We start from the raw sequence: 27,710 nt of genomic DNA, 5'->3' as shown, positions 1-27,710 counted from the left end.
ACATCCCCTGTGTGCGCGAGTGATCATCCTCTCATTCAGTATGCACTTGCTTTTTTTTTTGCTTGCGTGAACAGTTATTTTTGTCAGTCGTGCTGCTTCTCAATTCTAAGATCACATTTACACGAATATTAGGCCATCTTTATTGTCGAATCTTGCTTTTAAAAATTACAATTCAAACATTATTTTCAACCAGCTAAAGTGGCTAGTAAGAGTGTCTGTCTAACATGCCACAGCTTACATTTGCCCACATTTGGTGGGTTGGCGGGTGTTAATGTCAAGCCCTGTGCGTTACATCAAATAAACAGCAGTCAGTGATAGAGACAGACTCATATGAAGCTGAAAAACAGCTCATTAGTCAAAAATATCAAGTAAGTTTATTTCATGTATTTGTGTTCGGGTTTCTTCAAGCCTTTCTGAAATGATGAGTCACACACATATTAGCGTCTACTGACAACATGCGGCCATAGTGATTATAGCGGTTAAGAATTACACAATGATTTTACCAACCCAGGCTCATTCTGAAAACGTAGTCCTGTGGACATTTCTGGAGACCGTGAATTATGTAGCCAGAGGTAGGTATGGCTGCATTTCATTTTTTTAAGCGAACGCTACTGGGCAGTATTACAGCGTTCCTTTTCACGGTGACCGGCTGACCGCTTACCTCTGTGTGGAGGGGCTTTCCCTCCACACTGTTTGTCCAGTTAGCGAGTCGTGTACGTCGCTGGACTTGAAAAGCAAAGAGGAGCTGACCACGATGACGATGACTGAGATCGAGTCCAGGGAAAAGCGGTTCCATAAAATTAGGTAAGACAAAAACAGAATCCAAAAAATAAAGGGAACAAGTTCATAACAGGGTGAGAATGTGGTAAAATTTGAAAAAGTTTTAAAAATCAGACGAGGCCTTTTCTTTTTCTGGACGGCTTTTTTAAATTGTTGGTTGGGTTTAGGGAAGTAAGCAGGTGGGCGGGTCAATCGGTAAAATTGGTTGGGCTTAGGGGAGAAGGAGGGTGGGTCAGTCATTTGGCCGGTCGACCAGTCAATCATTCAGTCAGTCAGACGGTCGTTCGACAGCGGCTTCTGGTGGGTATACCTGAAAACAGCGTGACATATTTCGCGGTCTCCAGAAACGTCCACGGGACTACATTTTTAGAATAGAGTAGAATTTTTAGAATAGAGTCTTTATTACAAATATGCTGTGTTTTAATAAGTTCAAATATAAAATTTAATTTTTTAAGGTTTACTTATATTATATATAAGTAATATTATATATTATATATGTATATTATATACTTATATATATTTACTAATATTTTTAGTCAGATTGACTAATGTAAGTTGAGAAAACTAGAAATGTTCATTTGATGTAACTTAATTTCAAGCAGTGAGATTTTTTCAGATGCCGGCCATGCCTCTGCCTGTGTGAGCTCGAGGTGGTCTCTCAACATATGGGACGGTGTCAGCTATGACTAATAACGCCTCCACCACAGTCCCACATCTTAGGTATCGGTCACTTCAGTTAAAATAAAACAAGGGTACAACGAGTAAAAAAAAAAAAAAAAAACTCAACTCACCTCAGAAGCGCTCTCTTTTTACAAAACCCTCTGATCGGCCGAGACATACCAGCTGACTACAATTCATTTTTGCTTCACCTCTCAGGTTTCATTGAGAGCATTAACCGGGCAGTTAAAATGGATTTGGACTGAGGCCAGTTTCTCCGATTCGGCCGCTATACAGTGGCATCAACTCCCTGCTCTCTGTCTATGGCAGCTCTGAAAACAACAAGGTGCTAATTACCGGGCGCTGATCAGAAGTTCTTGTGAAAGGGCCGTCGACTGACCTCCACACCAGCTGTGATAAACGCCTTTGCAAACACTACCATAATGCTGGAGTAGAGCAGGTGCTGAGGTGTGAAATGTGGGAATACGAACAACATACGTCGCTGCTCTGCTCTCTCTCTCTGTGTGTGTGTGTGTGTGTGTGTGTGTGTGTGTGTGTGTGTGTGTGTGTGTGTGTGTGTGTGTGTGTGTGTGAACAGCAAAATATTTCATTCTTTCTTAGAGTTTGTGTTTTTTTAAGTCTAAGTATCTAAACATTATTAAATCAAGAAGCATTTTCTAGTCAAGCCAAAAATGCTGTCTTGTTTTCAGAAATAATACGTCAAAATGAAGGTTTTCCTCAAAGCAAGATTATTTTTCTTACCTCATTGGCAGATTATTGTTTTAAGTATAAACTCGCTTAATTTTGACTTTTAAATTTAGATTTTTTTTTTCTGAAAACAAGATTTTTTTTTTTTGCTTTACAAGTTCTTTGATATTTGGACTAGAAACAAGACAAAAACCTAAATAAATTTTTTTACAGTGTGTCTGTGCACGTGCTGCAAAAATGCTTTACTTGCTCAGAACAATTACTTAATATTTACAAACTTTTATTAAAAAAAAAATCACATTTTCTAGACAAGCAAAAAAATATTATATCTTATAATATCAAGATATATTTATCTTGTTTTAAAAAATAATGCATCAAAACTAGAAACAAGTTAAAAATAAAAAAATTATAGCAGCGTTATTTCAACTCTAACAGAGTTAAAATCAACTCCAAATAGGTGAATGGGGTTAAAATAAACTCCAAAACAATAAAATGAGTGAAATTAGTTTTATTAGTTTTTATTAGTTAATTTAGTTTTTCCCTTAAAACAAAACAAAGTGAAAACAAGATTATCTTTTTTCACCCGTTGGTGTATTAATTTGATTGTTGGAAGGAAAAGCTCTCAAAACTAGAAACTATTTTTGCTCGTCTAGAAAATCTTTCTTGATTTAAGAACTTTTAGACATTTGGACTAGAACAACACACACACACACACACACACACACACACACACACACACACACACAAAACATTTTTAGCAGTGTTATTTCAACTCTAACAGAGTTAAAATCAACTCCAAACGAATACAATGAGTGAAATTAAATTTGTTTTAAGAAACAATAAATCAAAATTAATTGAGTTTATTTTTCCTTAAAACAAAATAGCTTAAAAACAACATTATCTTTCTTACCCTATTGGTAGTTTATTGTGATTGTTGTAAAGAAAAGCTCTCAAAATAAGACACTATTTTTTGCTTGTCTAGAAAATGCTTCTTGATTTAAGAATTTGTAGATATTTGGACTAGAACAAGCTTTTTTTTTTAAATAGCAGTGCTATTTTAACTCTAACAGAGTTAAAGTCAACTCCAAATGAGTAAAATGAGTGAAATTGATTTTGTTTTAAGAAATAATATCGAAATTATGTGAGTTTTCCCTTAAAACAAAACAAAGTGAAAACAAGATTATCTTTTTTTACCCTTTGGTGGATTATTTTTATTATTGTAAAGAAATGCTCTCAAAACTATAAACTATTTTTTCTTGTGTAGAATGCTTCTTGATTTAAGAATTGTTAGATACTTGGACTAGATTTTTTTATATAGCAGTGTTATTTCAACTCTAACAGGAGTTAAAAATCAACTCCAAATAAGTGAAGAGTTCAAATAAAGTCCAAACGAATAAAATGAGTGAAATTAGTTTGGTTTTAAGAAACAATACATCAAAATAAAGTGAGTTTTTTTCTTTAAGACTAAACAATCACCTGACACACCCTCCTCCTTCCTTAAACCCAACCAATAGTGTTTTAAAAGCACAGATTGACCAAGGGTTGGCTACCTGTAACTCTTTGATTATACACTGAAGCAAATGAGCTTCAAACTCTGATTGTGTAAATGTACATTGATGTAAATGTACTAATTCAAAGATGATTCCTCAAATTTAAGGAAGTTAAGTGGTTGTAAACTATTTATTTGGGCTGAATTTAAACAAACACATTAAGTTGAACCTTACAAAATTTAATTTGCTTGTTTAAATTTAACACTTATACATTGTTTACAATGATTAGACATCTTTTTGTTCAGTGATCAAAATTTAACTCTACAATGTCAACACTTTACTCTGAAATGCTTTAACACTGAGAATTTAACACTAATGAATTTGCTATGTGTGCGTGAGTATGTTAAAAAAATGAAACAACAGGAAACCAGGTCAAAATTAATTCCTTTACAAAACCACAATCGAATTTTTGAAAGTCTAGGAATGCAGGTCTTTGTAAAAGTACGGTCTCCAGCAAGCGTTCATTAGCAAAATTTTACTTGCAAGACGACTTTAGGTAGGGTTTCCAGGCTCTGCTTTTGCCCTAGTTCACTCTTACATGATTCAACAGCTGAATAATGAACTGAAAAGGCAAAAAGGGTGTGAAAGATGTGTGAGAAATCACACTTAAAACCTTCAAGACCTCCTCTCCTAAAAGCTTAGAAGGTTTTATTTGGAACACAGGGAAACATGAAACAACATTTGTGCTATTTACTAATAAAACGCAACACATTTTTGTTTGTAAATTGTAGCTTGCTTTTTTTGGGAGGGGGGGATTTGCAAATGATTTATAAAATGTATGTTTTTTTTTTTTTTTTTAATTAAGCAAAACAGAGCTAATAAGGTCAGACATACAACCAGATGGTTTTTACACACACACTCAAATGATCAATCAAATCTGCTATTCTATATATAAATCCCATTGATCCTTTGACAAAACCCACTACAGTGCTAACACAAATAGAAATTCCCCCAGTAGCTCAACGTGAGCGATTTCAAATGCCTGCGTGTTGTTTCCCAGGTGAGAGATGCTTCTGAATCAAAATGAATTGAGCACAAAGAGAATGGAAGAAAAAAGGGAAACAAAAAAACCTTCTGCGTTTCTCATGTAGTAAAATGGCACTTTCAAACCATTTTTCATTCAGAGAAGCACCAATAGCTTCAGCCCACAATCTGATAATGAAAGTGCAGCCAGTATTAAGTGACTTATCAAATAATAAATAAATACAAAAATAAACTAACTCTGTGTGTGAGTCTTTTGGCTTACAAGTGTGTGGGAGTGGCTCTCTAACCCGCCACAGCTGAAATCTACCTGCATTTGGCAGGTTGGTGGGTGTTAATGTCAAGCCCCAAACATAAATAAATAAATAAACAATTAATATATTATAATAATAGGCAACAAACCAGTAATGAATGGTTAATTTAGAAAAAAACAGTAGTAAATGGTTAATTTAGAAATAAACAAATGGTTAATTTAGAAATAAACCAGTAGTAAATGGTTAATTTAGAAATAAACCAGTAGTAAATGGTTAATTTAGAATTAAACCAGTAATAAATGGTTAATTTAGAAAAAAAGAACAGTAGTAAATGGTTAATTTAGAAATAAACCAGTAGTAAATGGTTAATTTAGAAATAAACCAGTAGTAAATGGTTAATTTAGAAATAAACCAGTAGTAAATGGTTAATTTAGAAATAAACCAGTGATAAATGGTTAATTTAGAAAAAAACAGTAGTAAATGGTTAATTTAGAAATAAACAAATGGTTAATTTAGAAATAAACCAGTAGTAAATGGTTAATTTAGAAAAAAAAATGATTAATTTAGAAATAAACCAGTAGTTAATGGTTAATTTAGAAATAAACCAGTAATAAATGGTTAATTTAGAAATAAACAGTAGTAAATGGTTAATTTAGAAATAAACCAGTAATAAATGGTTAATTTAGAAATAAACCAGTAATAAATGGTTAATTTAGAAAAAAACAAATGAATAATATAGAAATAAACCAGCAGTAAATGGTTAATTTAGAAATATACAGTAGTAAATGGTTAATTTAGAAATAAACCAGTAGAAAATGGTTAATTTAGAAATAAACCAGTAGTAAATGGTTAATTTAGAAATAAACCAGCAGTAAATCGTTAATTTAGAAAAAAAAAACTAATTATTAATTTAGAAATTAACCAGCAGTAAATGGTTAATTTAGAAATAAACCAGTAATAAATGGTTAATTTACGAAATAAACCAGCAGTAAATTGTTAATTTAGAAATAAACAAATGATTAATTTAGAAAAAAACCAGTAGTAAATGGTTCATTTAGAAATAAACAAATGGTCAGTTTAAAAATAAACTAGTAGTAAATGGTTAATTTAGAAATAAACCAGTAGTAAATAGTGTGATTTGTTACTCAAACAAAAGTGTTACCCAATATGAGTAATCAGATTTCATATTTTATTATCGATTTCAGATTCTCAGTACCAAAAATTGCTGATGATTGCTCTATCTTTTAAAGGATGAGGAAAATCACAGCTCTGTTTGACAATGGAGCATTTCATCAAGCATCTTGATTTGATTTCAATAAATCAATTATGCCTGAGTGACACAGTTGTTGTTTAATAAAGAATATTAAAATCCCATCCCATTGAATTTAATATGACCGTTCTATAGGACAATCAGCGTAAGTGAGTTTTAACCGAGTATTGAGATCTCATAGTCAATATGGTTATAGTGAAGGAGGCTTCGGTTCAGGGTTTTTTAAAGGAGTCTTTTAAACTACAATCATATCTTAGATAATAAAAAGCAATTGCGATCGGCCTGTAAAGAGGTTTATCTTTGCTGGTCATAGTAGCCTGCAGGGACAGGAGAGTTAACAGCATGGAAAAGAAGCAAATGGCGGAGAACGTCTCTTAATCTGTTCCTACTCGTCCCTTAAACGCTGTAAAATCTTTCGCCGTTGATGCGTTTAAGAGTATCAAGATTGAAAAAATAAATAAATAAATAAATAAATAATAGCCTCCCGACTGTGTGGATTTTTGATAAGAAACGCCAGTCAGGTTTTCTTTGCTTCAATCATCTAGTCTTTCACAATGTAAGGACGATTAAATTTTTTGGAACATAGTTCTGGCAAATGATTTTGTTGCTTTTCCCCCATCAATATCACATTAATACCACAACAATCAACTTGCAGATATTCACCTCTGGTAGTTTTTTTTTTTTGAGAGGAACCGATATACAGATTATAGTGATCATTTAAGTGAAAATGGCATTCCTGTCATCCTATTTCAAAACTTATTTTTCTTGAGAAAAACAAAATACTTTGCAATTACATTTCATGTTATAACAACTACAACTGGAAATGAGTGCAGAAACTTTTAACGTTCAGTTCTATAACTCAAAATCAACTATGGGCCCTATCATACACCCAGCGCAGTGTGGCGCAGGACGCGGCGCAATAGTCTTTTGGTAGTTTCAGCTTGGCGCAAGAGTCGTTTTGAGGCGTTGCGCTGCGCTGTTTAAATAGCAAATGCATTAGCGCTTATTTGTGCGCCCATAGGCGTTCTGGTCTAAAAAGGAAGGCGTTCTGTGGCGGACCGCTGGCGCGTCGCTATTTTGAGAAACTATAATAGATTTTTCATTAGACCAAAACTAACCCGGTCTAAACTCTGGCGCAGAGTTGCGCCTCACTTACACACTGCTTAATACGCACAAGAGAGCAATAAGCAAATATCTTTACATATGAAAAAATTTAAATATTAAGGATACATATATAGGATATAATAAGAATAGATATAGGACATAAATATAAATGATTAAAATATTACAAAACATATTATTTTCTAGCCTTCATAAATATGAAAAATCACTGCTTTTATGTCTTCTTCATCTCGGGAGGCTTTTTCAATTCATTCACAACAATTTGCTTTTGTATAATGTTATTATTATTAGCAATATTATTTAATATATATCCATATTTATATTTGTTTTATTAAAAACAAGCTTAGATTTGCCCACCTGTCAGGTTTTAGACCATATGGGGCATGGCAGGTGTATTTGGAAATAACTCAGTATTTTGACCACACTCAGTCATTATTGTTCATTTATTCGTTTGCAAGAAATTAGAATAGAATTTAAAAATAGTTTTGAAACAAATCTTTGCGCTTAACAAACGAAATTATTTATAGGCTAATTGATGTCTGTGCGTAAAGGTTTTCCAATCCAAGAGCGAATGTGAAAGTAGATCCATTATCTCTCATTCTCACAATAGATGTTCTGTATATCAGTTTTCTGTTAAAAAAACTGTTAACTGTTTGCTTGTGAAATGCTCATTTTTTCCACTTAGACTTACTTGTCCTGTAAATAGCGAATGCGCTTTTGGCACGACGCAGTTGGCTCTTAAAGGGAATGGGAGATGAGATTCTAATTGGTTTATTCTCAAAACACACCTATAACTCATTAAGAAAATAAACTCAACCCTTTTAGCCCATGCGCCTTGGCGTAAAGCGCATTTTCCCGTCCGTAAATTAGCAAAAATGCGTTCTGACACTTCCTGAAAGCGTTTGCGCCCTGCGTTTTGTGCTCTGCGCATGGACCGTCAAAATAGAGCCCTATAAGTCTAAAAATCTAAAATTAAACAGGGTGCTCTGGGGTAGCTCAAATAATATGTCGGTGCACTTTGAGTAAAGGCCCGTGCACACCGAGACATTATTTTGCTCGCGTTTTCCGTCGACGTTTAACGCTTCGTGACTAAATAAAGGGCGTCAATGTGATCATGCACACCAACGCGCAAAACGCAAACCGTTATTTAAAAAAAAAAACGCCTCATGCTCGTTTTTTGTTTTGATGCACCTCGTCAAAACCTTCTCCACCAATCAGATCGGCACTTTTGTTCACGTGCACGGAGCTGCTGAAGTTACAGTAAACAGTACTTGGAGGCGCTCAAGCGCAAAACTGTCAATGCGAGCGCACATTGAAGAAGATGCCCAGAGGTGATATGAACGTGCAGCTGCTGATTGCTCTTGTGAACAATAATCATTTCTTCACCGCTAAAGCTGGAGCTGCTGCTTGAACCATTCATGCTTGTTCGAGTCACCAGTAAATTTAACAACAAGCGTGTGAACTTCCCCTCCACTTTTTCTTATGTGTTATAAGCGGGTGTCAGAAGCGTAAAGTTGTGTAGCGCCATCTAACGTCAAAGAGTGATTTTGCATACTCTTCCGCTTGATGCCAGCGAAAAGCGCTTGGGTTTAAACACGGAAAAAAAACATCTCGTAAAACGCTAACGATAAACTAAAACGAAAAGCGTCCTGGTGTGTAGGAGCCTTAAGGGATTCAACAGCAAAAATCAGCCCAAGACACTTAAAAACAGTGAAAAAATATTTAACAAATAAGTGTACTTTTTGGTAACACTTCATTTTAATGATCATTTGAGTGTTAGTAGACTGTCTTCTTAATATCTGTTGATACTGCTGATAAACAGATGTTTTACTGTCTATAATTTGCAAGAACATGTCAACTTACACTAACCCTAACCCCAAACTAACAGTCTACTTATCATCTAATGAGAGTTAGTTGGCATGTAGATGACATGTAACTTAAATTCAACAAACTGACCATCAAATTAAAGTGTGACCTACTTTTTTATTGTGATTTATACACTCTGAAAATGTAATATATAAGAGGTCCATCGATGTAGGATGGGACAATATTTGGTCAAGATGCTATTTGAATATCTGGAATTTAAGGGTTAAAAAAAAAGAGAAAATCACCTTTACATTGTCTAAATAGAGTGCGTAGTAATGCACACGACTAATCAAAAATTACGTTTTATATGTTTATAGTAGTAATTACAAAATAGCTTCATGGAACATGATGTTTACTTACCATTTGAATGATTTTTGGCAGAAAAGAAAAAATCTGACCCATTCATATGTATTCTATTGACAAAAATATAACCATGCAACACTTTAAAAATGCTGGATTCCACACATTTCCTTTGTGTTGTAAAGTTTGACAAATTTAAGTGGATTGAACATAAAACAATTAGGTTGTCTCGAAATAACTCAAGAATTGTGTTGTTTCAGCTAATTTGTACAAGCAGCACACTATTTAATTATATTTGAGTGAACATTACATTTACATTTACTATATAACATTATATAATCTTTTTTTTTTTTACCTTTTTTTTCTTTTGACTTTTACAAAAGAAAGAAAACATTACCCAAAGAGGTCTACACTATAAACAAATTCTTGCTGAATCAAATGAACTTTTCTAGTCATCTCAACTTACATCAAACTGACTAAAAGTGTTAAGTTTAACTTTGCATAACTTAATTTTTTAGATGAAACCTGATTAACGTATTCAAAGCAGTTATAGCAGCTTAAAAATATCTGTTGTCTTGACTTTTTGTCATTACATTTTTACAGTGTATGCTCAAAAGCCCTATATTTAAAAAAAGGTTTGCTGTTTGTTCAAACTACTTGTTTAAAATGAGCTTTCATTTTACTAGTTTAAAATAAGACATTTTACTAGTTTAAAATAAGACAACTTCCTTGTTTTATGTTAAATTAACTTAAATCAGTAAAAACTGTAAGTTTACATTAATTCCTTCATGTTGTTCCAACACAAATCCATTGATCTTTTTTTTTTAAATGTACACTCAAAGAAATTACTTTTGTCGCCTATTCAAACAACTTATGTAAAATGAGTAGAAACAATACAATTTTTAGGATTTTTTTTGTTTGCACAACTTAATTGTTTCACGTTCAGTCCACTTAAATTTGATTAAGTTAACTTAATTGTTTTGTGTTGAGAAAACATGAAGGAATTGTGTGGAACCTAGCAGTTTTTTTTTGCATTGTAGACAGAGAAAAAATGGCTCAAACAAAAAAAGAAAAAGGCTTTTGAAACTAATGTCCACCCATGATTTACACACCTCGTGTGAGCGAAAGCAGGTCTGTCTCTCTCTGAAACTGTATTTACTGGCAGAGACAGCAGGAAAAGCGTAAACGGATGGACCTCGAGACATGGGGAATTAAAGCTTTCAGCTCGATTGGACATGCTAACAGATACATCAGGGTGACCATGCAGCTGTTTCTCAAACACTTTACAGCATCTTAAAGAAACAGAACTGACGCTGAGCAAAACATATGGCAATATGAGCCCACACTAACCAGACTAACTGCCAATGTGCTGTTTTTGTCTTTTGCCGGGGTTTTGTCTCTTCATCCTTTGTGATATTGAAGAGAGAGCTGACAGTAGAGGGAAAGGAGTATTTAGTTTTAGTTTTTTTAGAAAGTAATCATCATATTTTTTTAAAGCATGTGTTCTGTGTAGGCGTGTCATCTGTTTTTTTTTTAAATAAATATGACATCTAAGCTAATGATGATGGACTTCATTAATTCATGCATAATGAGAAACATTACAAAGTAAATGTAGAAGCCGTCAGCAATCGTGGGGATTTTGTAAATTACACAAAGCTGTTTGTCTAAGTAATGTTTTTTAACATAATAAATTATTTGTCAGTTGAGATAGCCAGGGAAGGGGACAAACTAACTAACTAACCAACCAACCTAATAAATGAATAACTAAATAAATGAATACATAAATAAATAAATAAATAAACAAATACAAATTTTTATTTATTATAAATATTTATTTATTTAGTTAGTTTGTTAATTTTTAACAAAAATAAATAAATAAAGAAAGAAATACAAATAATAATTTATTATAAATATGTATTAATTAATTTATTTATTTATTTTGTTTGTTAGTTAGTTATTAACAAAACTAAATAACTAAATAAATAACTAAATAAATAAAATATTTATTACAAATATCAATTGATTTATTTATTGATTGATTTATTTCATTATTAACTTACAAAAAATACAAATATTAATTATTATAAATGTGCATTTATTCAGTCAGTCAGTTTGTTTGTTTGTTTGTTAGTTATTACCAAAATAAATAAATAAACAAAAAATATGTATTTATTTTAAATATTTATTTATTCATTAATTTATTAATTAATGTATTTATTTATTTTGGTAACAACTAACAAACAAACAAACTAAATAAATAAATAAATAAATAAATAAATAAATAAATAAATAAATAAATAAATAAATAAAATTTAAGTTTTTATTTATTTATTTTTTTTTTTCAGGCCAAATATACAGTTTTGATTTCAAGTCTTTCCCTGATGTCTTCAACATTATTTCCCATTCATTTATTTATTCATTCATTATTACTTTACTTATTTTAAAGAATATGAACAATAATAAACAATTGTTACAGAACATATAGCTGTATTTTTGTCATCCATGGTTTCTTTTTTTGTTATAATGACTTCATTCATTATTGTGCTGAACTCATAATTACATCTTAATTCATAATTAATGAGCAATTAATTTTTCATTTTGATATATCTAAATTAATCAGATTTCAGTTTCAAAAATTGTTGTTGTACAGTTTCGTTTGTTCATTTTTTAAATGTTTATGCTTTTATTATTATCAAAGAAGTTGCTTTTTATTTAATTTTGCATGTTATTTTATTAAATTTTTTTCATATATGTTGATTTAGTCTCATGAACACATATAGCATGTACTGTAGGTCTTTGGTTGTTGTCTGCTGGGCAGCGTGGTTCAGTGTCGCTGTGAGATCGGGGCTTGTGCTGCTGGGAGAGCTCGTGTCAACTGGCCGGTCTGTTTGCAGGAATAAATTGTAAGCATATGGTGTGCTGACAGAATCACTCAATCTTTTCAATACATGAAGTGCACATTCATCATTCTGCCGCTTTCATCACACAGGAATTTCTGCTCCATTCTTTCAGGTGAAATTTTGTTTACACACAGACTGCTTTATATCTGCAACCTATTCAAACAAAAAAAAGTATTTTTTGTGAAGTGAAGCTATAAACAAAATAACTCTGATGCTGTTATTTTTAAGTAAAAGCTGAATAATCAAAATGTCTCTAGTAGTTTCTTTCTTACTTTATTTTTATATTTTTTTGTTCTTAAAAATATTTTTGTAACACCTCAAATTGTGGTGGATATTATATTTTAAACATAATTGGAACAAAATATGCAGGTCGATCAAGGTTTGTTTATTAAATCATACTTGTAAAACTCAATAAGTAAACTTAACTCAAGCTGTTTGAGGAAACCGATTGCGGAAAACCATATAAGTTCTGAAACAAAAATGGTTTGTGTACTGTAAACTACATGACTATGATACAGTGCTCAGCATATACAAGTACACCGCTCACAAATCTATCTTTTAAATTTGAATTTTTAATAGGAAGTTATATAATATTTGATTTGAGCATTTACATTAGATTAGTCCTTAACCCAAATCTGGAGCTTATCTAACAAAATAACTTAAGATAACAGTCTAAAAACTAGTACACCCAAATTTATATGTTAAGGTAAATTTTAAGGAAATTAAATATTAAGAAAAAATCAAGAGAAGCAAAAAAAAAATATATATATATATATATATATATATATATATATATATATATATATATATATATATATATATATATATATATATATATAAATTTTGTTTAATTTTTGTAGTTTTTAATATTTAGCTTGAATTGAATTGTATTATCTTTCAATTTCTAAATATGTTTGGGAACTAACATTATTTTTATAAATATACCTGTTTAATAAATTTTTTTTGTTTAAATGCACCAAAATCCATTGCCTCTATTCACTGAGAAATGAATAAAAATGTTAATTTTCAAAATGGCGGTACTCAGTTAAGCTGAGCACTTTACTGTCATATACACATTTATTATTTGTGCTGATATTTTGTGTTGTCAAACTTTTAGAGTATTAGTAACTTAAACATTTTAGGTTCAGTTATCAAATCGCAAGTTTGACAAATAAAGTCGAAGCAACTATATAGCTACTCAAATGGTTTAGTATAGCTTCTAGTATTAGAGTTAACACATAAAATAACATTAATTCATCCATAACTCATTTGTTTTTTTCAGGGTTTTTTCGAGTCAAAGTAACCTTTTAAAAATTATAAGTTAAAGTAACTTACTTAATTTAATGATTTTTGACTGTTAGGTTTTACATTCATTCATTCATTTTCCCATCTCTGGGAAACATTCACACACACACTTATCCATTACGGACAATTTAACCTTCCCAATTCACCTGTACCGCATGTCTTTGGACAGTGGAGGAAACCGGAGCACCTGGAGGAAACCCACGCGAAGGGAGAACATGCAAACTCCACACAGAAACGCCAACTGAGCCGAGGTTCGAACCAGCGACCTTCTTGTTGTGAGGCGACAGCACTACCTACTGCGCCACTGCCTCACCCTGTTAAGTTTTACAGTGGTATAGTAATTTATGGAGAATATAGTACAGTATTAGTAACTTAAACATTTTAAGGTCAGTTATCAAATCGCAATTAATTCAAAAAATTGAAGTCCACACAAATAAATGGTTCGCTATAGCTTCTAGTACTAGAGTTAACACATAAAATGTAATTAATGCATTCATAACTCATTCGTTTTAAGTTCTGTTTTATATAATCCAGTCAAAGCAATCTTTTTTTAAAAATTATAAGTTAAACTAACTTATTTAATTAAGTGTTTTTGACTGTTTTACAGTGTATAGTACATAAATTGAAAAAGAATATAGTGTAGCATGTTAAGTTCACATTTTAAAAACATCAATGATGAATTTTGTAGTAAAATACTGAAATCACATTTTCTTGTAAAAGTCTCTCCACCAATCTTTGTTCTATTTACACAAAGATTTTAACCGTATAGGGCTGCACGATATTGGAAAAATCTGCTATTGCAATGTTTTATGTTGCGATATGAATACAGTTTCTCAAGATAGTTTGAATAGCACTATATGACAGTTTTCTGAGGAGTCTAACAGTAGTCAGGTAGAGAAATTTAATAATGCAACGCTTTTCTTACTTTGCTTTGGTTTTTAATATGAATATGTAAAAATATTTGGATCAAATAAAAATATTGTTTTGTTTTCTTCAGAAGAAATAAGGCAAAATAGGAGCTTTTTTTCCTTAAAACAACCAAATTATCTGCCTGTAGGGTTAGCAAGATAGTCTTGTTTTTGCTTTGAAATGTAGATATTTGAACTAGAAATAAGACCAAAAATCTAAAATAAATAAATGCAAATACTTGTAATTAACCAATTTTATTGAACATTGATCATAAAATAATAATAATCTAAATATTTTTACCCTTATATAGTTTCGAATAAATACAGTAATTAAATACAATTTTGACACTCCTGGTCAAAGATAATCCAGACCCAACATTGCATATCTTGAGATGTGACCACGTCAGATGTGCACATTGGGATATCGATGCTGTTATGATGTGTTGTGCAGCCCTAGTGTGATAAATTAAATGTGTATATTAAAATTTTCATTTAAAATTAAAAACATTACGATAAAACATTTTAGAGAATTCTACCTTACCTTCATTTGAGATTATATAAATATTTAGCTTTGTTAATAATAGTGTGTGTCTGTGTGTGTGTGTGTGTGTGTGTGTGTGTGTGTGTGTGTGTGTGTGTGTGTGTGTGTGTGTGTGTGTGTGTGTGTGTGTGAGAGAAAGAAATGGAGATGAAAACACTGCGCCTAATTATCCGTTTAATGAATCAGACACATTTAGGCTGGCAACAATTTACTAAATATTTCCCACATTAAAACATTGTTCGCACACCGAGAGAGCGGTTGGGTAAGAATTTGTGTAGGAGTGCATGTGAAGAGTGTGACAGTGTGTGAGCGAGCGTACTGGGTCACACACACACATATGTAAGAGCAGTGTTGTAGCACCACCTTTATGCCAGAGATGTGATCTCGGGTTTATGCTGCAATCTTAAAATAAAACCTATCCTCTTCCTTTTTTTCACCCAATATAATCTACAATACGTCTAAAACAACAGAAACTACTTACTTTAAATTATGTACTTTAATTAAAAAATAATAAAAAATAATAAAAATAAAAAATAATAAAAAATTACACTCATAGTATTTTTGCTGCCATATAAAGATTCATACAAACAACAGGATTTTTTAGTGTAATTTATTTATGTTTGATCCACTTAAATTTACTTTGAATCTACATTGTAAAAGCGCTATACAAATAAAGGTAAATTGAATTGAATTACATTTGTAAAAAAAAAAAATTTAAATACAATAAAATTAACTTGATTGATTTGTGTTGGGACAACAAGAATGAACTGAGTGAAACCCTGCATTTTTATTGTGTAGTTGACTATCATTTGATTTATTGTAGCAGAGTGTTTAACATCACACAATACTGTGTTGGGATACAATATCTGTGTTGAAACAACATAAAGGAATTAAGTAAACTTATTAGTTTTACAAATTTAGGTTGACTGATCATAAAACAATAAGGTCGTCTCAACAAAATCTTAAGATTTGTGTTGTTTCAGCTCATTTTAAATAAGTTTGAACAAGCAGCAAAATACGTTTTTAAAACTCATATATGTATATAATTAAATTATTAATTGTGAATAATTTAAAAATAAAGGTTAATTACACCTAAAATGTATTTTTACTGCTTGATCAAAGTACTTATTTAAAATGGGCTGAAACAACACAATTCTTGAGATTTTGTTGGGAAAACCTAAATGTTTATGTTTAATCCACTTACATTATAGAAACTAATAAGTAAACTTAAATCCTTCATGTTGTCCTAATACAATTCAATAGTGTGGAACCCAGCATTTATTAACAGTGTAGTTATTTGAGCTGAAATAACTTGTTGGGATAGCTTAATTGCTTTATGTCCAGTCCACATAAATTTGTAAAAAAAAAAATTAAATAAAAATAAATAAATAAATAAATAAAAATAAATAAATAAATATAACAATGAAATTAACTGATTTGTGGAGGGACAACAAGATTTAATTGAGTGAAACCCTGCATTTTTATTGCCCTGCAAATGTATTTTTGCTCCTTGTTCAAACTACTTATTTAAATGAGCTAAAATAACACAATTCTGGATATTGTGTTGGAACAACTTAATTCCTGGGCTTAACTTAATTCCTTCATGTTGTCCTAACACAAATCAATAGTGTGTAACCCAAATATTTTTAGTGTACTTAATTGAGCTGAAACAACACAATACTTGATGTTTTGTCAAGACAACCTAATTGATTTATGTTCAGTCCACTTAAATTTATAAAAAAAAAAACCTAATAAGTTAACTTAATTCCTTCATGTTGTCCCAACACAAATTAATATTGTGGAATCCAGCATTTTTTACAGTGTACTTATTTGAGCCAGAAGTGCTGAAATAACACAACTCTTAAGATTTTTTTGCGACAACTTCATAGTTTTATGATATGTCCACTTACATTTTAAAAACTAATAAGTAACTTAACTCCTTCATGTTTTCCCAACACAAATTAATATGGGGAAACCCAGCCTTTTTTTTACAGTGTACTTATTTAAGCTGAAAGAGCTGAAATAACACAATTCTTAAGAATTTGTTGGGACAACTTAATTGTTTTATGTTCAATCCACTTAAATTTGTAAAAACTATTAATTTAACTTAATTCTTTCATGTTGCCCCAACACAAATCAATAGTGTGCGACCCAACACTTTTTACAGTGTACTTATTTGAGCTGAAATAACACCTTCCTTGAGATTTTGTTAAGACAACTTAATTGTTTTATGTTCACTCACTCACTGTGTCAGCTTAGTGCCTCATTTATCAGGGGTTGCCACAGCAGAATGAACCACTCATTTTATGTTTATTCATTCATTTTCTTGTCGGCTTAGTCCCTTTATTAATCAAGGGTCGCCACAGTGGAATGAACCGTCAACTTATCCAGCAAGTTTTTACACAGCAAATGCCCTTCCAGCTACAACCCATCTCTGGGAAACATTTTATGTTTAATGTTCAGTAAAATTTTCAAACGTAATTTAATCAATTTGTGTTGAAACAACATGAATGAATTACGTGGAACTCTGTATTTTTACAGTGTATGTTGCAAATTATAGTAGAGTCAATGATTAATTATTTAAAAAGTAGATACGTTATTGTATTATTATTTAAATTAATGATGTGTGTGTGTGTGTGTGTGTGTGTGTGTGTGTGTGTGTGTGTGTGTGTGTGTGTGTGTGTGTGTGTCTTACACCCTGTTCTCTAGATACAATCAGCAAAATGTTTGTGCTGCTTGTTTAAACTGCTTATTTTAAAATGCGTTGAATCAACACAATTCTTAAGGTTTTTGAAGACAACTTAATTGTTTTTACAAATTTAAGTGGATTGAACATAAAACAACCAAGTTGTCTCCAAAAAAAAAAAAAAAAACTCAAGAATTGGGATGTTTCAGCTCAAATAAGTACATTGTGTTGGGACAACTTGAAGGAATTAAGTTTACTTAAAAGATTTTTTTTTTTACAAATTTAAGTGGATTGAACATAAAACAGTTTAGTTATCTCAACAAAATCTCAGGAATTGTGTTATTTCAGCGCAAATATTTACATGGTAAAAATGCTGGGTTCTACAGTATTGATTTGTGTTGAGACAACATGAAGGAATTAAGTTAACTTAATTGTTTTTACAAATTTAAGTGGATTGAACATAAAACAACTAAGTTAAATTAAGCAATTTGTGTTGGGACAACATAAAGGAACTGTGTGTTTATGCAGTGTACAAAATATAATAAAAAAACTGTAAACAAAAACCTGCCATGATGCATTGATTCAACGTCAACAAATCTTCTGAATCTTACTAGTAAAACACCACGGATTGCAGATAATCTAGCGAGTTCATCCTCCTGAGAACGCAAATTGATATCTGTATTTCCACCCAAAAGCACATCTGTGGTTTTATAGCGCTGTCACCTCTCTGCAAAGCAGCTTGAACTCTCTATTGGAAAACACTGTGCAGGATGAGCCAGAAAAGCCGGCTCTGAAATCCTCTAATTTCAGCAGTCAGCGCATGTAGTAAAAGAGAAAAGCCAGTGCGAGAGTAGAAGGAGCTCACCTTTGCAGTCATTCCCCATATGAATGACAGACAGGACGTGACTGCATGTCATAAAACATGAAACCTCGGCATTACGAAGAGCTCAAAAACTTCCCTAACATCAGCATTTGTCATGAGTGAAATTTCTCCTGTTAAACCTATACTGAATTTCCACCTAAAACAGGAGCTACAATAACGTGTTCGTTCTTTACCTCCTCCTAGAAATCAGTAAAAGACGAGTGTGTAATATAAATGAAAAATAACTCTATGGATATGAAAGAGGCATTTCATTTTTTTCAGCCATAAATGTACAGGAGATTCACGGTGCCCAGCTCAGGTTCTGAATAAAACATAACTCTTGATAATTGGCTGGGGCAATGTTTTCTTTTCCCTCTCTCACTCTCATTGGTAATTTTTTCTCTCTCTCTTTTTTTTTTTCCTCAAGCTTTCACCCGTTTCTCCGGCAGATCAAAGTTAGCGTCACATGACTCTAGCGGTGACGTCTCACCCGCTGAACGTTACCCCACAATTCATGATTAAAGCATGTTGTGAAGGGGGGGTGGAAGGGGCGGAATTCTAGACAGAAATTGTACATGTACATTTTTATACGTGACCTGGATTCAGCTGAATGACGATGATGCTGGCTTTGTAGGACGATGTAAATGAAGGCTAACCTAGCGTTTCAGTTGCTCGCTACGTGCGCACATAAATTGCTGAGTCATCATTAAAGACAAAAAAAAAAAGAAAAATTGATGGCTAAATGAAAAGTGGTGTAGGCTACTAAGCAAAAATTCATTTTTTTTAAAAAACTTCTAACTGTATTTTCAAGTCATTAAAGTAAACTCTTAATATTAGATTAGATTCAGCTTTATTTACATTGCACATGTACAAGTACAAGGCAACAAAATACAGTTTAGGTCTAACCAGGAGTGCAATAGCAGCAAGTGCAGGACATAGATATTATATAGATAAGTTATAAGTGCAGTTATAGGAAACTATGGGTAATATTTACAGATGGACGTACTAAAAAAGTAAGTTGTATTGACTATAACCAGAGAGAATAATAATAATTTATGCATTTAATAATAATAAATACATTATGTCCTTATTATCCAATACTGAATGTGTTGTAGGGAACAGTGGTGGTTAGTCAGGCTTCAAAATTGTACATTTATAATAGAATTAATAATAATAATAATAATAATAATTATTATTATTATTATTATTATTATCATCATTATTATTATTACTAGTATTATTATCATTATTATTTTTGTTATTATTATTTTTATTAATTGAAATGAATTGAATCACTTAATTTACTAGCTAATTAGTCTCCCTAAATTCCACTCCTAATGCATTTTTTTTAAGTCTAGAACATAATGAAATATTTATTCAAAAATGTGAAAAAAGCTGAAAATATATTGAACAAATGCATTAGGGGTGTTTAAATTGAAATTGTTTCATACATTTAAGTGAATTATCTTCTCATTCAGATAACGTCTTTCTTTCATTTCCATTTCATATTACAGCTCAGAAGTGAATGTCAAAGATGAGACGTCCCTTTTTTTTTAGTTGTTGTAATAAATGATAACCAATATTAAAAACAATATATTTTTTAATTGTGCTGGGCAAAAATGAATTGCGATTAATACCATCCAAAATAAAAGTTGGTTTTGATATAATATGTTTATGCACTGTGTGCGTTTATCATGTATATATAAATAAACACATGCATTGCATATATTTGAGAAAATGTTAATTTATTTTTAGATATAATATAACAGCTGGTGGCATGACCTTAGGTCATATCAGATATTACAGGGTACACTATAATAAACAATGCTGGGTTCTACACAATTGCTTCATGTTGTCCCAACACATCACTTAAGTCAACTTAGTTGTTTTTACCAGTTTAACTGACTGAACATAAAACAATTAAGTTGTCCTAAAGAAACTCAAAATGTAGTTTGAACAAGCAGCAAAAATCTTTTAAGTGCATATAAAGCATATACTGGCTTTTAATAATAAAAAAATAGTGTGTAAAACAAATTAAAACAATTACAAATTAAACAAATTAACAAATTAAGTGCATTAAAAAATTACTCTTGCCGCCTACAGAAACTTATTGAATGCCATTTTTGTGACTTTTTTTTGTTAAATCAAGCTGCTAATGTAAACAGAATGTATTGTACTCTTATGTTTTAAAGCATCTACGTGTCATTCCGCCCATCTTACTGTATTCGTATATCACCGCACCGTTAGAAGCATCTCCACAGTCTCTGTATGTTCTGTTCTGAAACAGACGGTCAGCGATTCGTAAACAGGCTCTCAGAAATGTTCAGTCGTCGCGTCCCGAGGGTTCTGCAGCAGTGGAGCAGAAGAACTGAACTAGAGAAGACCTCACTGTTTAGCAAACATTCCTGCTTTGGAGAGCAATTAATAATTCACAGCCGTGGACCGAAGCAACCTCGTTTTATTGTACCACAAAAGACTGGTCATCGGCATGGTGCAATTTTATACATGCCTTTTCTTGCTCTACAGAAGTCTATTAATTTGTCATTGATTAAATTAGTCTACTTCAATGGTCTACTTTCCTGTTGAATTGTGAATTAGCCGTACATGTCACAGAACAGATGGCTTAGAGGGTATGCGTTTCATGAGCTACTCTCGGTGGATGGCTATACTTCTATACAGCTTTTTTTGTCTCATTTCTAGTACAAATATCTAAAACTACTTAAATCAAGACGCATTTTCTAGATGAACAAAAAGTATTGTTGTATTTTCAAACATAATAAGTCACAATTAAGTGAGTTAATTTTCTTCAAATAAGCTAAAGTCTCTGCCAATGATTTTATTTTTTATTTTTTATTTTATTTTATTTTTATTTTTATTTTTTTTGCTTACCCCAATTATTTTGCTTGTTTTAAGGAAAAACTCATTCGATTTTGACATCATTTTTGTAAACAAGACTATTTTTACTTGTCCAAAAAATGACCATTGGTTTAAGAATGTGTAGATATTTGGATTTGAAACAAGGAAGCGGCTAAACACACAATCACACATTCTTGCTCACTGTAAAAATAAATGCTTGATTCCACACAATTGTTTCAAATTGTGCCAACACAAACAGATAAAGTTAACTGTTTTTACAAATTGAAGCAAATTGAATTTAAAACAATTTAGTTATCCCAAAAAAACCTCAAGGATTGTGTTGAATCAGCTCATTTTAAATAAGTTTTGAGTGTGTGTATGTGTGTAATTTTTGAGTGTGTGTATGTGTACCTTGTGTCCCTCATATTATAGGCACAGAATATCCCCTCAAGTGTAGCAATACCAGTAAAGATTAATACACAGTTCGTAAAGTATAAAAATCCATATTTTTATGGGAAGTCCCTTATAAAATGTGTGTGCGTGTGTACTTTATGTGGTTTATGAGGAAAAATTGCATAATGGCATGAGTATGAAGATTATGGTGGTTAAGGGTGATATACCTTATGCACTGATAACTCAAAACACTTCAAATTCATACTTAACAGTGTTTTATGGCATCTAAAATCTGCTACATGTTGCCTGTGTGGGTTGGGTTTAACATAAGAATAATGGGTAACACTTTATTTTGATGGTCCATTTGAGTGTTAGTAGACATACAGTTGATACAGACATTCAACACACATTTAACTGACTATAAGAAACTTTGCAAGTACATTTCAATTTACAGTAACCCTAACCCAACAGTCTACTTATAATCTAGTGAGAATTAGTTGGCATGTAGATGCATTGTAACTTAAATTCAACAAACGGACCATCAAAATAAAGTGTGACCGAATAATGGGCCTAAAACATGCAGTTTAATATACAGTACATCTGTGTTTTTATATTACAAATGGGATGTTAAAAAGTAATGCACACAGACTCATGGGGACATTTGGAAGTTTGGCCAGAGGAGAAATGGTCACCCACAAATGAGCCTGGTTTCTCTTGAGTTTTTTTTCCTGTACTTTCGTCAATTGGTGACGTTTTGTTCTTTGCTAATGTCGACACTGGCTTGCTTGGTTTGGGACTTGTGGAGCTGCGCATTGATGGATTTGCTCTTCTGTGTTCTCTTTAAGCAGTGTAAATTAAACCACACTGAACTAAACTAAACTAAACTGAACTCCAGCTGTGAACACTGTACTGACATAGCTTCAATGTACTAGAACTGTTAAGCTGCTTTGACACAACATACACTGTAAAAGCGCTATAGAAATAACCTTGAATTGAAATTGTCAGCGTGGGGACCTAAATTGAGATTCCCATGGGTACAAATGATTATAAAGCCAATGCAATCTCCAATGCAATCTCAAGGCAAATCATTACTTGTTTTATTTGGCTTATTCCTATTCATTTGTACCATCTAATTTTAATATTTTTCTATGATTTGCTCATCTATTAATGAGGTGTATGTTTAGGGGTGTATTTGGGGGGGAGCATCTCCCTTTTAAAGCTGTATTATTAGTTAAAATAAAATAGTACAAGAATTATATAGATACAGTATTTAAAATACTAGAGCCATATCACCCTGAAGTCCACTGAAGCTAAGCAGGGCTGAGCCTGGTTAGTAACAGGATGGGAGACCACATGGGAAAACTAGGTTGCTGTTGGAAGTGGTGTTAGAGAGGCCAGCAGGGAGTCCTCAATTCTGTGTGGGTCCTAATGTCTCAGTATAGTGAAGGGGACATTACAGTATAGTGAGCGCTGTCTTTCAGATGAGACATTAAAACCGAAGTCCTGACTTTCTGTGGTCATTAAAAATCCCATGGCACTTAAAGAGTAAAGAGTTGGGTGTAACCCTGCTGTCCTGCTCAAATTCCCACCATTGGCCCTTACACAATCATCCCCATCCACCAAAATGGCTCTATCACTGTCTCTTTACTCCACCAATAGCTGGTGTATGGTGAGTGCACTGATGACATTGTCCTATGGCTGCCGTCCCATCATCCAAGTGGATGCTGCACACTGGTGGTGGTGTGGAGAGACCCCCCTCATGATTGTGAAGCACTTTGGGTGTATGACCATACTCAATAAATGGGCTGTATAAATACACATTACATTACACTACATTTACTCATGATCTCACATAGAATGAGGTATTTTTAAAAAGTAAAAAGGCTTTTTTATTCCTGTAAAGGTTGGGATTAAGGGTAAGGTTGGTGTAAGGTGATAGAATAGCTTACATACATACATACATACATACATACATACATACATACATACATACATACATACATACTAGGGGTGTAACGAAATATTGTTGTACGATTTATTGCGATGCAAAAATGTCACAATATGTATCGTGGCGTTATGACGATTTGATTACGATATGACGTCCGTTTTCTCTTATTAGAAAATAAGAGAAATTTTCTAATCGCGTCTGCTTCAGTGAACAGAACCTGCAGGTTGGGACTAACAGGTAATAAAGTAGTAAACAACATTCAGTTTGTGAAACAGAGTGATCGTTTAGGAGCCGTGTGGGAAGTATGAACAGCAGTGGAAATGAAACCGAAAGCGTGCACATTATTTAAATAATCATATCGCATTTTAGAGTTATGATTACGACGAGCATGAACTCTTTTGAGTACAGAGGTACACAAAAATGCACTTCAACATGATACACTTGATAGCGACAACATCAGCGACGCCGAAGAAATAGTAAACCTGCCTAAACTGCTGAAAAGAGCCACGACTGTCCTGTGTGATGAAAAGACGGCCACCCTGTCACTCATCATGCCCAACATGAAGACAGCCATCCATAAAAACCTCTCAGACAGATACACATAAGTTCAGGATTATTTTAAAGAACTGCTGATTACCTGGAAAAGTAGAAATTTTTTTTTTTTTTTTTGCACACACAAAAAAAGCAAGTGACCAAGCAAAGCCTTAAGCTCTTACTGTTAAATTCAATTAAATTGAATAATTTCAATAATATTTTATAAGAAGTTTTTAATTTGTTTTATTTTCCAGAGACAGTCCTGTTTAATTTATTTTCTTAAGGTAGGTTCAGTTTAACAAGTTGAAACAAAAGAAATGCATAAAGAATAGTTTACTTGGTAATTACATTTTTTTTTAATAAAATTTGCTTTTCAGTTTAATTTTAAATTTTTATTCCAAATATCGTGATACACATCGAATCGTGAACATTATATCGTGATACACATTGTATCGTGAGCTGAGTGTATCGTTACACCCCTAATATATATATATATATATATATATATATATATATATATATATATATATATATATATATATATATATATATATATATATATATATATATTGTATACAGTAGAAACATCATTAAAGCTATGGAAAATGAAGGGATAGCAAAACACATGCTTGTTTGTTTTTTGTTTGGGGGGACACTTTTTGCACACAAGAAATGTGACCCAAGAAGGCTAAAAGAGCATTCACAATGCATTTTGTCATGTTAAAACAAGATGAAGAGCACAAATTAAAATTCAAGAATGTGTTCTGTGCAAATGACCCTTAAAAACTATATATAACTACAATTAAATCAACATTACAACCAACAGGAAGCCAGAATCACAGTTCACATGCCTAATGCAAGTTATTCAAGAAGCAAATGAACCAAGGAAGGTGACACACACACAGACACAAACTCACGTACAGGTTGGCAGAGTAGATCAGGGCAGCGCAAATGTACCGTGCCGCTCTCTGAGCAATCTGTGGCCAGTTTGAAAACTCAAGACAGGACCACTGGCCTCATTTCTGGACGTCAGACAGCACCATATGGCAGCGGCTTGCATGTGTCTTAGTTGTGATCTAAGTCTGTATTTGTATGCAAGTATAAGAATGATCAGCGTTAATTAGAAACACTGAAGGAGTGGAGCGGAGACAAGTTCACACGTTGTACACCATAGAAACAGTCCCACAGGCATTGCTGTTTAATGTACAGCAAGTCCTTGAAACCAAGCGACGACCAAGGACAGCAAACTTTCTGACTCGCTGTCAGGTGCTGCTTTAAATAGCTGAAAGTTATTGCTGGTTCGTTCATGGTAGTTGACTGGTGGCTCAAGTAGTCACAGAAAAAACCTGCTGGGTCTTATTCATAAGTACATAAAGTGTGGATGTTCTTATAGCTTTGGACAGACTGTGTCTGTGTACATTTTGACGTGAAAACTGGAGGGGGGGCGGTAAATTCATATTTCTAACATCATATACACACTGAAAATTGCTATTCAAGTTTTAGGAATAACAAATAATAGCTTTACTTCTAGTTGATCATTTGGTATGAGAAATGGGTTTTATGAAAGACAAAGGCCTCTAGATTTATCTTATTTTAGCACCAAAAAAAAAAAAAGATTATGCCTTGATTTTTAATTATTTAATTAGGACAGTAAGGTCTGACTTTGCTTAGACAAAATCGTGTCCCTTAACAGAAATAATGTACAGTATAAAATATAGTCATGGTGCAGTGGAAAAAATAATAATATTGTGTATGACTCCAATGAGTTTGGAGGACTGCATCTATGCAATAGAGGCAAAGTTGGTTTTATATTTGCACATTTGCTCATTTAGAAGTCCCTATTTTGTTTACCATGTTACTTTGTATATTCGATCGGAATTAGCATGCATGACTTCTAAACAACATTCACACTATCTAATTCACAGTGAACATTGTTATACTTTGATAGTAATTTGCTGCTAATATTATTTCCCTATTTACAATTTGCAAATAATACTTTTCTGAAATTATGTTATTAAGGAAAATGTCTGAATATCCGAACATAAAACCTTTACCTCTATATCCATGCATCCAATGACTCAAATATTTAATTTATGAAGTCATCTGGAATGGCAAAGAAAGCGTACTAGCAGGACTTCAAGAGCTCATTAAGATTCTTTGGATTAATTTTCAATTCCTCTTTCATCTTAGCCCAGACATGCTCAATAATGTTCATTACTGGTGACTGGGTTGGCCATTCCTGGAGCACCTTGACCTTCATGAAGTTTATTTATAAACTAATTCCGAGAGGATCATATGCTTATGATTGCTTGCAGCTGACCTGCATTATTCAGTTTATGATTCACCAATCAGACGATTCCTAAGCCACTATAAGTACCCCAAGATCCTTATGACAGCCATATTCGTTATAAGACAGCTCTGCTCCGAATCAGCTGTTGCAACTGCAACAACAACATTAACAACAACTTCAAAACAACAACTACATTTCCAACTATACTCCAACAACAATTTCTACAACAAAATCAAAACCTTCTACTTTAAAGTGCCTCACACAACACATCCAATGTGTCTTCAACCCAATTCTTCAGCAAGATCACAGTCAAAACTCGATCACCGTCAACGAACTCTGCTTAAACTCTCATGACGCCGGCGAACCAAGCCATTCCAATAAAGTCTAACTCACTGCTCTCTTAGCGGTGCACCTGCGGTAACGTATGTAGCATGCTTTAAGGAGTAGCCTCTAAAAAATAACTAACGTTACTCCCCAACAAAGAATAAATGTTTATAAATCTTTTGAAAGACAAAACTCGCGTGACTAGAAAGATTTAAACCAATAACTCACCTTTCAAGCCTCCTGCCCGTCCAAAGGTCCAAAACATTCCAAAGTAATTCGACTGCAAAGATCCAGGCAATCTAGTCCTTAAGCATTGGTCCGCGGCGTGTTCGTGCGTAGAGAAACATCATGGAGTGCGCTGTTATTATTTAAGCTAGTCACTGAAGCGCAGCAGCGTCTTCTAAACATAAACAATAGTAATTTTGGTCAGCAAAATGGCCGCCGATCTTTGATTGACACCCCATTAAGCCAATAGCTTGAAAGAGAAGTGTCACCATCCAATGAATTCCCAGCTTGACAAGGTCCCGCCCTCTCTTGACAACTTATGAATGAACTGGGCTACAAAGATCTCGTGAATGAATTGGCCCAGAAATGCTTGTCATTTAATCACATTGAGATACCAAAGGTAATGTTATTTAATCATAGATTAAAGTAAAGATCATAACAACATTCCAA

General features: G+C 32.7%; 1 protein-coding gene across 13 annotated transcripts in view; it reads right to left on the bottom strand.

Moving 5' to 3' along the window:
* Window positions 1-27,475, bottom strand: part of adgrl2a (adhesion G protein-coupled receptor L2a) — a 272,313-nt gene extending 244,838 nt beyond the window's left edge. For all 13 annotated transcript variants that reach the window (XM_087273202.1, XM_087273199.1, XM_087273205.1 and 10 more), the window contains exon 1: window positions 27,264-27,475. The gene's annotated coding sequence lies outside the window, so the exon portion shown is untranslated. The remainder of the gene's footprint in view (window positions 1-27,263) is intronic.
* Between the last annotated feature and the right edge of the window lie 235 nt (window positions 27,476-27,710).

This window comes from Danio rerio, chromosome 11, assembly GCF_052040795.2.
Source record: "Danio rerio strain M-AB ecotype USA chromosome 11, GRCz13ab, whole genome shotgun sequence".
Lineage (NCBI taxonomy): Eukaryota > Metazoa > Chordata > Actinopteri > Cypriniformes > Danionidae > Danio > Danio rerio.
This window is presented reverse-complemented; position numbering and strand designations above follow the sequence as displayed.